This window comes from Herpailurus yagouaroundi, unplaced genomic scaffold (assembly GCF_014898765.1).
Source record: "Herpailurus yagouaroundi ecotype Mexico unplaced genomic scaffold, PumYag 28, whole genome shotgun sequence".
Classification (NCBI taxonomy): domain Eukaryota; kingdom Metazoa; phylum Chordata; class Mammalia; order Carnivora; family Felidae; genus Herpailurus; species Herpailurus yagouaroundi.
The window spans coordinates 105,169,778-105,184,279 of record NW_024412376.1 but is presented as its reverse complement, the minus strand read 5'-3'; the positions used below and the strand labels follow the sequence as shown (position 1 = coordinate 105,184,279).

The window sequence follows — 14,502 nt, the reverse complement described above, 5'->3', positions numbered from 1 at the left end:
GAAGTCTTAGCCTCTGCAATCAGACAACACAAAGAAATAAAAGGCATCTAAATCGGCCAGGAGGAGGTCAAACTTTCACTCTTCGCAGATGGCATGATACTCTATATGGAAAACCCTAAAGATTCCACCAAAAAACTGCTAGAATTGATTCATGAATTCAACAAAGTCACAGAATATAAAATCAGTGCACAGAAGTCGGTTGCATTCCTATACACCAACAATGAAGCAACAGAAAGAGAAATCAAGGAATTGATCCCATTTACAGTTGCACCAAAGACCATAAAATACTTAGGAATAAATCTAACCAAAGAGGTGAAAAATCTATACACTGAAAACTATAGAAAGCTTATGAAAGAAATTGAAGAAGACACAAAAAAATGGAAAAAGATTCCATGCACCTGGATAGAAAGAACAAATATTGTTAAAATGCCAACACTACCCAAAGCGATCTACATATTCAATGCAATCCCTATCAAAATAACACCAGCATTCTTCACAGAGCTAGAACAAACAATCCTAAAATTTGCATGGAACCAGAAAAGACCCTGAATAGCCAAAGCAATCTTGAAAAAGAAAACCAAAGCAGGAGGCATCACAATCCCAGACTTCAAGCTATACTACAAAGCTGTAATCATCAAGGCAGTATGGTACTGACACAAGAACAGACACTCAGATCAATGGAACAGAATAGAGAACCCAGAAATGGACCCACAAACATATGGCCAACTAATTTTTGACAAAGCAGGAAAGAATATCCAATGGAATAAAGACAGTCTCTTCAGCAAGTGGTGCTGGGAAAACTGGACAGCAACATGCAGAAGAATGAACCTGGACCACTTTCTTATACCATAAACAAAAATAAACTCAAAATGGATGAAAGAGCTCAATGTAAGACAGGAAACCATCAAAATCCTCTAGGAGAAAGCAGGCAAAAACCTCTTTGATCTTGGCCACAGCAACTTCCTACTCAACATGCCTCTATGCAAGGGAAACAAAAGCAAAAGTAAATTAATACTGGGACCTCATCAAATAAAAAGCTTCTGCACAGCGAAGGAAACAATCAGCAAAACTAAGAGGCAACCAACAGAATGGGAGAAGATATTTGCAAACAACATATCAGAGAAAGGGTTAGTATCCAAAATCTATAAAGAACTGATCAAACTCAACACCCAAAAAGCAAATAATCCAGTGAAGAAAGGGGCAAAAGACATGAATAGACATTGCTCCAAGGAAGATATCCAGATGGCCAACTAGCACATGAAAAAACGCTCAACATCACTCATCATCAGGGAAATACAAATCAAAAGCACAATGTGATACCACCTTACTCCTGTCAGAATGGCTAACATTAACAACTCAGGCAACAACAGATATTGGCAAGGATGCAGAGAAAGAACATCTCTTTTGCATTGTTAGTGGGAATGCAGCCACTCTGGAAAACAGTATGGAGTTTCCTCAAAAAACTAAAAATCGAACAACCCTATGACCCAGCAATTGCACTACTAGGCATTTATCCATGGGATACAGGTGTGCTATTTCAAAGGGACACATGCATCCCCATGTTTATAGCAATACTATCAACAATAGCCAAAGTATGGAAAGAGCCCAAATGTCCATCGATGGATGAATGGATACACACACACACACACACACACACACACACACACACACACACACACAGGAGTATTACTCAGCAATGAAAAAGAATGAAATCTTGCCTTTTGCAACTATGTGGATGGAACTGGAGGCTAAGTGAAATTAGTCAGATGAAGACAAAAATCTTATAACTTCAATCATATGAAGACTTTAAGAGACAAAACAGATGAACATAAGGGAAGGGAAACAAAAATAATATCAAAACAGGGAGGGGGACAAAACAGAAGAGACTCAAAAATATGGGGAACAAACTGAGGGTTGCTGGAGGGGTTGTGGGAGGGGGGATGTGCAAAATGGGTAAGGGGCACTAAGGAATCTACTCCTGAAATCATTGTTGCACTATATGCTAACTAATTTGGATGTAAATTTAAAAAAATAAATAAAATAAAATAATTGAATTAAAAATTCAGGATACCTGAATAGACATCTGTCCAAAGAAGATATACAGATGACCAACAGACACATGAAGTGATGCTCAAAACCACTAGTTATCAAGAAAATCAAAACCACAATGAGATATCTCCTCACAGCTGTAAGAATGGCTATTATCAAAAAGACAAAAAATAACAAGTGTTGGCAAGGTTGTGGTGAAAAGGGAACCCTGTGTACTATTAGTGGGAATGTAAACCAGTGCAGCCACTATGGCAAATGTATGGAGAATCCTCAAAAATTAAAAGTAGAATTACTATACAACCCTGCAATGCCACTTCTGGTTATTTATCTGAATAAAACAAAAACACTAATTTGAAAGATAAATACACCCTCTATGTTCATTGCAGTCTTATTTATGATAGCCAAGATATGGAAGCAACATAAGTATCCATCAGCAGATGCACTGATAAAGGTATGGTATATTTAGGCAATAGAATATCACTCAGTCATTAAAAAAATAATGATATCTTGCCATTTGTGAAATACGGATGGGCTTAGAGGTTATTATGCTAAGTAAATCAAGTTAGAGAAAAACAAATACTGTATTATTTCACTTATATGTGAAATCTAATAAACAACACAAGTAGATTCATAAATAGAAAGAACAGACTATGGCTGGTAGAGGAGAAAAGGGTGGGGATAGGCAAAAGAGGTAAAGGGGATTAAGAGGTACATATTCCCAGTTATAAAATAAGCAAGTCATGGGGATATAAAGTACACAGCATAGGGAATATAGTCAATAATATTGTAATAACTTTGTATAGTGACAGATGGTAACTGGACTTACTGTGGTAATTATTTCATAATATATATAAATGTCACATTACTATGTTGTTCACCTGAAACTAGTATAATATTGTCTGTCAACTATACTGCAATAAAAAATAAAGTTAAACTTATATTTGTCATATGACCCAATTCTAAGTATATACCAACAAGAAATGCAAACATATGTTCACACAAAGGCACCTATACATGAATATTCATAGCAGCCTTGTTCATAATAGCCTAAACTACAAACAACATAAATTAATAAATGAATAGTTAAATATACCATGATATATCCATACTCTAGAAAACTACTTAATAATAAAAATCAACAGACTATTGGGGCACCTGGGTGGCTCAGCCAATTAAGTGCCCAACTTCGGCTCAGGTCATGATATCACCATTTGAGTTCAAGCCTCCACATAGGTCTCTGTGCTGACAGCTCAGAGCCTGGAGCCTGCTTCAGATTCTGTGCCTCCCTCTCTCTCTGCCCTTTCCCCACTCAGGTTCTGTCTGTCTGTCTGTCTGTCTGTCTCTCTCTCTCTGTCTCCTTCAAAAATAAACATTTTAAACAAATCAACAGACTATTGATAAACACACCATGGATCTCAAATACATGCTGAGTGAAAGAAGCCAGATACCAAAAAATATATACTGTATGATTCCTTTAAGTCACATTTTAGAAGAGGAAAACTAATTCATAGTGACAGAAGAAAGCAGCAGTTATTTGTGTCTGGTGTGAGGAAGAAGGGTACTGACAATAAAGAGGGATGAAGAAACTTTTTGGAGTAATGGAAATGTTCCATATCTTGATCAGGTGGTAGACATATACATGTGTCAAAACCCATCAAACTAAACATTTAAAGTAGATATATTATACTCTATGTGTATTAAACTTCAGTGAAGTTGATTTTTTTTTATTTTTTTTATTTATATATGAAATTTATTGTCAAATTGGTTTCCATACAACACCCAGTGCTCATCCCAAAAGGTGCCCTCCTCAATACCCATCACCCACCCTCTCCTCCCTCCCACCCCCCATCAACCCTCAGTTTGCTCTCAGTTCTCAACAGTCTCTTATGCTTTGGCTCTCTCCCACTCTAACCTCTTTTTTTTTTTTCCCTCCCCTCCCCCATGGGTTCCTGTTACGTTTCTCAGGATCCACATAAGAGTGAAACCATATGGTATCTGTCTTTCTCTGTATGGCTTATTTCACTTAGTTAGCATCACACTCTCCAGTTCCATCCACGTTGCTACAAAAGGCCATATTTCATTTTTTCTCATTGCCACGTAGTATTCCATAGTGTATACAAACCACAATTTCTTTATCCATTCATCAGTTGATGGACATTTAGGCTCTTTCCATAATTTGGCTATTGTTGAGAGTGCTGCTATGAACATTGGGGTACAAGTGCCCCTATGCATCAGTACTCCTGTGTCCCTTGGATAAAATCAACGCAAAAATAAGCTTATAAAAATATTCAAATACAAAGTTGAAGGAATCTTTTACACTGTAAAGACATAAAATATGAGAAAAATTCAAATAATACAGATTAGGTCCACCATTCAAGAAGGTAGGAAATGGTAGAAGGAAACAACATGATTTTCCTGAGTATAAGATACAAATCTTTAAATTAAAATGTCAGTTTATCCACTGAATCCATTTATTCCTTGGGCTCCTTATACGTCCATTCTATTGGAGCCACAATGGTGCTTCAGATCTCAGCATCAATATTTTCAGATCATGTCCAATAGGACTCTTTCCATAGTGTACACTTATTTATGTAAATGACCCTGGAAAAGGACTGGGAGAAAGCATCCCTGTGTGCTTTTGACATTGTATGGCAGAGTCCTTGGTACCTGGATTTTCTTTAACTTTGGGGTTCCAGGCCTAAAAAATGGTTCAAATCTGGAAAGTGAACCATGGACCATGATTATATGTTAAGGTAACTGCTGTTAACCATGCAATCATCCATCCTTGACTTCTTTTGATTACACAGATTGAGTAGTAGCCCTGTTGGTTACCCTTCTTTTTTCCCCGAGGGACACAGTTTTCTATTAATCAGCTCCACACTTATCTGTAAGTCAGATTCATCATTACCCTCTTGGCATTGCTATACATTATAATTTTATCAACCTGGCTTTGGATGATTGAGTACTAACACCTGTCTTCTATGATGTGCACCTGGGGGGTTGGAGGAGTGCTATTATCAATTAGCCCAGTTCTGTAATGGCATTTCCTACTGTCAGCACTTACCTGCTAAGAAATGCCAACACTGAACTTCTTGCTGATGCTGGTGGCCCTCTTACAAGGGACATCTTTACTGGTTGGGTAAATGGTGCACACTCTGGGAGACAGATGTCTGGCGGGTTTTCCAGCCTTCATAGTGTACCCATTCTAGGCTATGTACTTCTCTGAGCCTTTTATTTTCTTCCTCTACCATCTGCTATGGCAACTTTGGTATATTTACTCCTACTTAGTATGAACTATTGCTTTATTCATGCATCTAAGAGCCATGGTAGAGGTGTGTTTGCACCATTTCTTTGTGTTCTTGCTAAAATTTTAAATCATGTATCCTAAAAGAGTTTCTCAAATTGATAAGCTCTCTTTTCGAACAGTATTTTCTGACCCCTTGATCCAGCACACTCAGAAACCATCTATAACCTTCCAGTACATGTTTATAAAGGATGGCTAAGTCCTATACCTCCTTTGGGAATTGTCCCTTTTTTCCCTTATCATGCCCAGCATGCCTCAGCTATGTGTGAGACAACTTATAAGCCCAGTGGCAAAATGGGTGGTGGGGTCAGATCCTGAGGCAGGCACATGTTGTCTTGCAAGGGAAAGGCTTCTGCATTGTCTTCAAGCTAGTGAAGAGTTCTGGCCCTTAACAGGGAGGAGCAAACTATTTCTGTAGGGCTCCTGGGAATCTGGAGATTCAAGGTTTTATAGGAGAAGAGGAGCAATCAACGATCAACCCAGGTGTCCCCATCCCACATGTTACAAGCTTGGCATAACAGATCTGCTTAGGTTGAGAGTTTAACCTCCTCTGAAGTTCAGCTACTCTTACATTAGTTCCTGGTCCTCAATATTTTCACCCCTTCATGCTGTGGGAGATGAGAGTTTCTTTATATGCTATTAAGGTGAATCTCCTCTTTTCACCTCTAGCTTATCTTTTCTCCAAAACCTCAAATGAGTTAGAAAAGGCACTCAATTCCACGGTCTTTATAGTATTTTCCTATTTCTCCAAAGGCAGAAATCAATACCAGCTAATGTATTTTCTTTTACCAGTATAGCATCCAACTTCATCACCTGTGATCATTTTAACACCTGCACTACCACCTGGTGTCAATGGCTAGCTGTCCTCCACCCACCACCAGCGGCACCACCTGTCACAGTTGGATTCTCCAGGAAGCAGACTCTAAGATGGAAATTATTCTGCAGAAGGTTCAACAAGTGCAGAGGGAAGGGGAGGATATATGATTAGGCAGAGGGAGAAATTGAGATGTTATGCAGCCTGAGTAAAGCTTCTATTGATCCTGTGGAGGTTTTTGAAGATTAAACAACGCTTCAGAATTGTTCACAACCGGAGAAGGCTGAGCCTTTAAATCTCTGCCAACAGTCACTTGATGTGGACAACCCAAAGAAGGAGCATGACTTTGGCAAGGTGGGTCTCTTCAGCTAGAGGCACTCCCAGTATCAGGGTAATAGCTTCTTTATCCCTGGAGGGGAATTTGGACAGCACATCTTAATAACCATATACCCCTCTCTTTTATGAAAGGACTAAAATTTGCTCTGTGTATGTGTCATTGACAGTATAAACTGAGACATATATTATATATATTATATTATATACTATATAATAATTATATAAAGACAACATGTGCCTGCCTCAGGATCTGACCCCACCACCCACTTCGCTATTGGGCTTATAAGTTGTCCCACACATAGCCGAGGCATGCTGGGCATGATAAGGGAAAAAAGGGACAATTCCCAAAGGAGGTACAGTATATAGATAGATAGATAGATATAGAATATATATACTATAATTATATATATACTATAATTATATATATATACATATATATATATATATATATATATAATATATATATATTTAAATATATAGCGCCTCTCTGCAGGATTTTGTCCTTTCTGTTTTGAATATGTTAATGTTTACTATCCATCAATGAAGTTGATGTTTACTATCCACTTATGAAGCAGGTCCGTACTAAGAAATATACAATGGATTTCCTTTCATGAATTACCTAAGCATCACTTCAATCCTATTTAGAAATCATGAAATTATCATTTTATGCATAAGAAAATAGAGATTTAAGATGAATAGGATGAAGTGTTTCTAAATCCCACAGCTAGTTCTTGTTAAAAATCTGTGTGAATCCAGATCTGCCTCCAAGTTCCATGATTGTAATGATTACAATACTATTGGCCACCTGCTGTTTTGCCTCCCTCTCCCTCAGCTAAGGGTCAATAAGTACATTGTGTGCCACTGTCCTTAACCAAGCCCTGTTACTGACAACACATACTCCTAAACAGGGCTCTTTTTGAGGCACATTTTATAAAATCATTTCTCTAAAGTCATGACTATTTCCCTATACATTTCCACAATATTCAAAGCAAGACTTACCTGTCCTCTGAAAGCTCAGCTGAAATCGCCAACTATATTTTCCCCCAGGTATTCCAGACCAAAATAACCTCCCTATGCCTAACAAGTCTCTCCCGCTAAGAACTATTTATTCACGTTTTTACTGCTTAGCATCTTCACGTTTGGCTCTATTCCCCTCGACAGACTATAAACAGCACATACATGCTTTTACATCTCTACCCTTCATAATGTATTGCACATAGGAGACATCTCAAAGCACATCACATCAATTTTGTATTAGTGCCATGTGTCATGAATTGCTTAGAAATATGTTTTGGGATCTCATCTTTTTCCTCATTCTCTAATAATGATGCAACTTTTATCTTTTCTTACATTTCCCATAATGCCGAAATCCTTATCTATTCTATATATTTTTCACTCTGCACTTTGTCTCTTGTGTAACTCTGTTCTGGGAACTCCAAGCAGTTAAGTTTATTAGTAGTGATTAACACAGCTGGTTATTTTCCATATAAGGCTAACACATAAGGCTCTTGTGGATGTGTTCAAACTTTTTTTTTTTACTATGATTAAACTCAACAGACCTAGGGAAAATGTTTTATGACTTATTGTATATGGTGGTCAAAGAGAAATTTTAGAATGGTTTAAAATCTTGCTGTGTGTAATCCAGGGACCAGCAGGATCAGTATCATCTGGGAGCTTATTATAAATTGCAGAACCTCATAACCTCATACTCCATCCAGGTATGCTGAGTCAGAATCTGCCTTCTAACAAGATTTTCAAGTGATTGCCATGAATATTAGGTTTCAGAAATACTGGTTGTAAAAAACAAGTTAGGGATGCCTGGGTGGCTCACTGGGTTAAGTGTCTGACTCTTGATCTCGGCTCAGGTCATGATGTCACAGTTTGTGAGTTTGAGCTCCACATTGGGCACTGCACTGATGATACAGAACTAGCCTGGGATTCTGTCTCTCCTTCTCTCTGCCCCTCTCCTGTTTGTTCTCGTTCACATTCTCTCCTCTCTCTCAAAATAAATAAATAAAAATTTAAAAAACAATTTAATGGTAGCTGTATATACAAATGGTTATGGGGGCGCCTGGGTGGCGCAGTCGGTTAGGCGTCCGACTTCAGCCAGGTCACGATCTCGCGGTCCGTGAGTTTGAGCCCCGCGTCGGGCTCTGGGCTGATGGCTCGGAGCCTGGAGCCTGTTTCCGATTCTGTGTCTCCCTCTCTCTCTGCCCCTCCCCCGTTCATGCTCTGTCTCTCTCTGTCCCAAAAATAAATAAAAAACTTTGAAAAAAATTAAAAATAAAAAAACAAATGGTTATGTCTGATGTTTCATATGGTTCTCATAATCCCAACACCACCAAAGGTAGGTAAATGGTGGTATTTCTATTTTATAGATGAGAAATAAGTCTCAGATGTTAACTCACCCCAAATCATTCTTCAAATCAGTTATGCTGATCTTGGAACCCAGAGCTGTTTGCTTGAAGACTCTTTTTCCAATGTTCTATTGTAGATATAGCAGGCAAGCTCAGCGTCTTCCCATCCCGGAGACCATACCATCCCAGCATGCACTGCCTGGATTTAGCTCTGCCCCTCTCAGCAGTTCTCAATTAATGTCTAAAGGCCTACCCCCTTGAGCCTCCAGGTGAGATAATTCTGTGGTGTTTTAAAGTATCTCAAAGTTTATTTGCAGGATTAATTTCCAATTGACTGCTGTGATAGATGGCTTAATAATTCATCATTTTTGGCTGCTTTCCTATTTCCCTGCACCTCCCAACGAACTATCAATAATTAAACCCTTATTTCAGGCTCTGCTTCTGGAGGGAATCAGCATTAAGGCAGCAGAAAAAGCCCAGTTCTTAGTAGAGATTTCTCACACAAAAAAAGAAGCATGTGGAAGTGAATAATCTTGATTATAGTGAGTATAACACCATTAGCAATAGTGAAATTTTTTGTAAGACTGGTGGCAGGTGAAAGATGGACTCTATGATATTTATGAAAATGAAATGTCATTGGGAAATCCAAGAAAAAAAAACTGAGTCAACTCCTTTCCAAGTAGAGAGAGAGATGTGATTTTCTTTTACAGGTATCTGTTACATGGATCTTTAGAAAGAATCTCTTGTCCTTGGTTTAGAACTATTATCTGTGGGAAGAATAAACAAATGTCTTTGGAACATACATACTTTCTGTTCCTCGAGGCTTCATACATGAAAGTAAGAGAAATTTTAACTGAGCCAATGTGAGTTCACTCCTTGGTGAGTCACAGAAACCACACTGAGTTGTCTGTTGTACAAAGAAAACTTTATTTGCAGCAAGTAAGAAGATCACAGGGAATGGCTTCCAAAGTGGTGACTCCCCGAGAGAGGGTTAATGGGTGCCTTTTGTTTGGAGTTAGGATGAATATTTGTCATCATATGTAAAGGAGGCCATAAGGTCACACATGCACTTTAAGGAAACATGCCTATACATACATTGTATGTTATGTAAATAAGGCTGAGGTCCGGAGCGGAGATTTTAGTATTAAAATAGGCTAAAGGCAATTCTGGTCATGGGTGTGGTGAGGTGGTCACTCCATGGTCCATCTGTGCAGGTGCAAGTCAGGGGTTTTAACTCAAAGGGCCTTGGTGGTCAGGTTACCATCACCCGAGTGGTGGCTTCAGGTTTCATTGCCTGAGTTAGGAGGCAAGCCATATAGAAGAACTTAAGGAAAAATGTAAGACAAAGGTTAGTGAGTACAAGCAAGTAGGCAGTAAAAGCCAGGTTTCTGGGTCTCGCAGGCTACAAAATCTCATTGTGTAAATTGAATATCCTATCTGACTGTGGCATAAAGAAAGTAAAGACTTTAAATATGTTTGTAGTCAGGGCCAGTTTCATGGCTCTGCTTCATGGCTTCTGCTTTCATGGTTTAATGCTCTGCTGTCACTGCCTTGAAATTCTTAATCATTGTGAACAAGGTACCCTACATTTTCATTTTGCAATTGGTCCTGAAAATTATGTAGCCTGTCCTCTTTGTACTAATTAAAGATTGTTTTAAATATAGATTTTCATGATACAAGAAAGAGAAGTCAAGCTAAAGGAACTACAGGAGTTGAAAAACAAAGTATCTTTGGGAAAACAAACACCAATCAAAGTTGGAATTTCTAGAAGCTTCTGGGAATTGTCATTAAAGTTTTGCTGCATAGAGAGCAGAAGGAATGCAATGTAATCTGGAAATTGGGTGGTACTTCTCAAACCTACATATACATGGATGTGATTGCAGAGGCCACATGTTTGATGTGAAGCTAGCAAGGAAAATTCAGGTGACCCAGAAAATTAGGAGCAAAAGAAGTGAGTCACTTGAGCTAGCTGTTCTATATCAGGCAAGCAAATATGTGTTCCTAATGACATCCAGTATTTACAAAACATTTACTCTGTGCCTGGCCTTGTTCTAAAGGACTGAAAGTCATCCCTAATCCTTATAGCAACCCTGTGAGGCAGGTGCTACTACTGTTCCTATATCACCAGTGAGGAAATTTGGGGACAAAATGAGAGTGACTGCCCTAGGCTCTTGCACATAGCAAATCCTGGAACTTGGGTTAAGAACCCTGGCAGGCAGACTCTAGACCCCAAACTCTTAATTACAACAGAGTCCCCCTCCCCAGTGCAATAGCTTTGTACACCCAGAGGTAGATGAAGCAGATGTTGTGCTGAAAGTCCCCCTTAGAGAAGTTGAAGGGGAAAGGCCGAGTCCCCAGTGGTGCAATCCTTAGTGCAGTAAAGTTCCCCATTCCCCAAGGGGTGGGGGATGGGATAGGGGCAGCAGCAAATAAACAGTCACAGACCTTGAGGAGTCCAAGTGGGGTTTTCCTGGGTCCATTTTGCTTCACAAGCAATTTTCCATGGATTTCCACCAGGCCACGTCAGGTTGTCAGTGGTCTTCAAACTGTTCCACTGAGTCTGCCGGTCAGCTGACAGACTCAAAGGTCTTGTGGGGAAAGAGAGGACTCAGTTGAGGGTCTCAAGCTCCTGCTGATTACAACTTGGGCAACCATACTTTCACCCATTTTAGTCTCAATACAGGAATGATGAATAAGAATTAGTTTGCAAAAAGAAAACGAGTTTCTGCAACTAAAATTAAATGTTTAAAAATCATTGTTCTGGCTGTCATTTTAAAACAACTGGAAGAAAATGAGTTAGCTGTAGGTAGGTCACATGTCCCTCCTCCTCTGCAAACACAACTCATGTTCAATATGGGTCAGTAGAGAAAAGATGATATTGGTATTTGGTATTTATGGAACACTGGACAGAACGTAATTGAAACTTTTCTGTGCCAAATGCTCGCTGTAAGTTTGTTCCTAGTTTAAGAAAGATTTCTTTTAATTGTTTGCACCAGGTCTTTCCAAAAAGACAAAAAGAAAAAAAAAATCTCTATAGGGCCATCTCAGAAGCATCTACAAATGACAACCCTTCCATTCAAACCTGGAATTAACTGTTCCTTCTGCTTTCTACAGCATCCAACAATTATTTGACTATCGATCATGCATAAAACACAATGGAGCCTGCTGTCAAAGGGCTCACAATCTCATCGGTAAGAGGACCTAAGTAATTATCTATGCCAGTCATGGTTATTGCCACTTACCACCTCCTGTTGCCAAGAAAGGAGAGCATGCCAATGGCTGTGAGATGTGAGAAAATTGATACAATAATGACAATCAGGTTTGGCATTAAAGAAATTCAGTCCACTGAATGGACATGTAATTCGTTTCCCAAGAGAAGATGAAATAACTGCTTCGTAGAAGCACAAGTAACAGGAACAAATCCCACAGACCTTGAAAAGCCTTCTTGGAAGGCAGGAACTGGGCTTTTTAATATGTCTTTTCCTGGAGGATTCTCCTATCCCACACACTCTTCAACATCTGAGCCTATGTGTCAAATTTCATACACTTTTGTTTATGATCCAGATGGACTTCTGTATGATTCAGCTCATAGTTGACAATGAGAGCACACCTTCCTTAGTGACATAATTCTTTTTTTAATGTTTATTTATTTTTGAGAGAGAGACAAAGTATGTATGTGTGAGCCAGTGAGGGGCAGAGAGAGAGAGGGAAAGCAAGAATTCCAAGGAGGCTCTGTGTTGTTAGTGCAGAGCCTGACTCGGGCTGGATCCCACGAACAATGAGATCATGACCTGAGCCAAATTCAAGAGTTGGGATGCTTGACCAACTAAGCTACCCAGACACCTCTATTGATATAATTCTAATAAGAATGTGTCAGCAAGTGGTGTTTGTGGAGAGTCAAATGTGTACAGCCCTCTGGGGTAATCTAATTATTTATTATAAAATAAATACACTTGGGGTGCTCAGTCGGTTGGGTGTCTGACTTTGGCTCAGGTCATGATCTCGCGGTTCCTGGGTTCAAGCTCTGCATTGGGCTCTGTGATGACATCTCAGAGCCTGGAGCCTGCTTTGGATTCTGTGTCTCCCTCTCTCTCTCTGTTCCTCCGCACTTGAACTCTGTCTCTCTTTCTCTCAAAGGTAAATAAAGATTTAAAAAAATAATAAAAAAAACAAAATAAAATAAAAATAAAAATAAAAATACTTAAAATGTTCTAAAACATCCAGGGCTAGAAACGTATGTCCCTACCTCTTTTTTACCAGTCCATTCCAGGGTTTAAAAAAGTACACCTATCAGAGAACAACTGGCAGTTGCCAGAAGGCAGGTGGGTGGGGAGATGGGCAAAATAGGTGAAGGGAATTCAGAGGTACAAAATTCCAGTTATAAATAAGTCACAGAGATGAAATGTGCATGAATATGACTATGCATGTAGTCAATAATATTGTAACAATGTCATATGTGACAGATGGTAACTACACTTATGGCGAGCACTGAGTAATGTATACAATTGTCAAATCACTGTGTTGTACACCTGAACCTAATAGAACATTGTATGTTAATTATACTTCAATAAAAAAAAGATATACCTGTTACAAAAGCAAAGCATTGCACAAAACTTTGACTCCTGAATTTGCACTGTTCCTTCAAATAATAGGGGTTAGAGAAGAGACCAAGTGTAATTCAAGGCATATCAACTCTAAAACTATTGCTGTGCTTCTATTCCCTAGACCACATCTTTCTTTCCCCCTTTTTAAGAACATTATCATTGCGATAAATATAAATACCCATAAAATTTACCATATACTTTGTTTTAAATTATAAAAATAAATTTTTAGAATGTGAAATGAGAAAATAGAGACCCTTGAAGGTTCTTCTTCAATTTATAGCTTCTGTTTTTCCTACAAGCACATAAACTACCAAAATACTTCACAATTCCCGTCCCTCCCTCTCTTAATTTTAGCCTGTTTCCTTTCTCCTTTTATCCTAAATCAGCCTTTTAAATAACAACATGTCAAATTTGTGAACCAGTCATCTATGAATTCATAAACACAACCTTAAGAATGGTTTGAGATGTTCGACAAGTTGTACCTCTAGAATTAGGTTGCAAATGAAGTTATTAAAGGAAATTTCAGGATTCTGGTATATGTCCCAAATTCTGATAGTCAGTTAAGAATAGTAACCACTTTCCCCACAAAAAAATTCTTGGCATGGTTTATAATCCATTCAGAGCCTCTTCACAAAATGGAGGGAAGCTATTTTTTTCCTCCGTATCGGGACTTATGTAACAACTAAAACAGCATAAAGTTGGGGTGGGCTACCTCAAAGTAGTCCCACTATCACTGAAGAGACTGAAGCAGAGGCAAAATAAGCTACTGGGAAAGTTGCCCAGAGGTAGAAGAGTGTCAGGATTTATAGACTTGGGGGACTTCAATGGCCAGCACTAACAAGGGATGCAGTAATAGTAAACAGGAATTTCTTTCTTTTCGCTTTTTGTCTCCAGTCCATCCTATTTGAATCTGCCACCTATAGTGTGAGCAACCTCTTGGATGCTCAGGCTCCATGGAGTAGAGAAATATTCCACATCTGTGGGGCCCTGGGTATCCAAGAGGCACAAGAAGACGCTAGTTGGGAATCAGTGCTGGGT

At 38.9% G+C, this 14,502-nt stretch overlaps 1 long non-coding RNA gene across 1 annotated transcript; it reads right to left on the bottom strand.

Moving 5' to 3' along the window:
- Positions 1 to 9,766: 9,766 nt before the first annotated feature.
- Positions 9,767 to 11,506, bottom strand: LOC121030697 (uncharacterized). Its single transcript, XR_005790379.1, has 2 exons — positions 11,306 to 11,506; positions 9,767 to 10,154 (listed from the first exon to the last, which is right to left on the bottom strand). It is a non-coding gene; the product is annotated as an uncharacterized LOC121030697 (long non-coding RNA).
- Positions 11,507 to 14,502: the final 2,996 nt, after the last annotated feature.